We start from the raw sequence: 850 nt of genomic DNA, 5'->3' as shown, positions 1-850 counted from the left end.
CCCCTGGTCCCCTCATTCCCCCACCATCCCCAAAGGCAGGTCCCCTCATCCTCTGGCATCTTCCATCCCTTGGCACTGTGGTCCCTGGCAGCCCCGTCCTCAGGTACCTCCAACCCCCTGGTAGCCCCATCTCCTGGCACTCTGCTCTCCCAGCATCTCCATGTTCTGGTGCCCCAGCATCCCACAGCACCCTGGTTCTGGTCCCTCCATCCCACAGCACCCTGGTCGCCCAATATCTCCATCCCCTGGTCACCCAGTATCTCCATCCCCTGGTCCCCCAGCATCTCCATCCCCTGGTCCCTCAGAATCCCCATTTCCTGGTCCCCCAGTATCTCCATCCCCTGGTCACCCAGTATCTCCATCCCCTGGTCCCCCCATCCCACAGCCCCCTGGTCGCCCAGTATCTCCATCCCCTGCTCCCCCAGCATCTCCATCCTCTGGTCCCCCAGCATCCCACAGCACCCTGGTCTCCCACTGTCTCCATCCCCTGGTCCCCCAGTATCTCCATCACTTGGTCCACCCAACCTACAACACCCTGGTCCCCCGGGATCTCCATCCCCTGGTCCCCCAGGATCTCCATCCCCTGGTCCCTCAGCATCCCCATCCCCTGGTCCCTCAGCATCCCCATCCCCTGGTCCCCCTATCCCACAGCACCCTGGTCTCCCAGCATCCCACAGCACCCTGGTCACCCACTATCTCCATCCCCTGGTCTCCCACTATCTCCATCCCCTGGTCCCTGGGCATCCCCATCCCCTGCTCCTTCAACATCCCCATCCCCTGCTACTCCATCCCCCAGCACCCCAGTGTCCCCCAACACCCCGCTGTGTGTGTGGGTGTGTCCACCCCCCTC

General features: G+C 63.6%; 1 protein-coding gene across 1 annotated transcript in view; it reads right to left on the bottom strand.

The window, feature by feature from the left end:
- LOC106898363 (rho guanine nucleotide exchange factor 11-like) overlaps nucleotides 1-850 on the bottom strand; it is a 32,799-nt gene that overhangs the window by 9,743 nt on the left and 22,206 nt on the right. The gene's annotated exons all lie outside the window — the stretch shown is intronic.

Source organism: Calidris pugnax, unplaced genomic scaffold (assembly GCF_001431845.1).
Source record: "Calidris pugnax isolate Ruff unplaced genomic scaffold, ASM143184v1 scaffold460, whole genome shotgun sequence".
NCBI lineage: Eukaryota > Metazoa > Chordata > Aves > Charadriiformes > Scolopacidae > Calidris > Calidris pugnax.
This window is presented reverse-complemented; position numbering and strand designations above follow the sequence as displayed.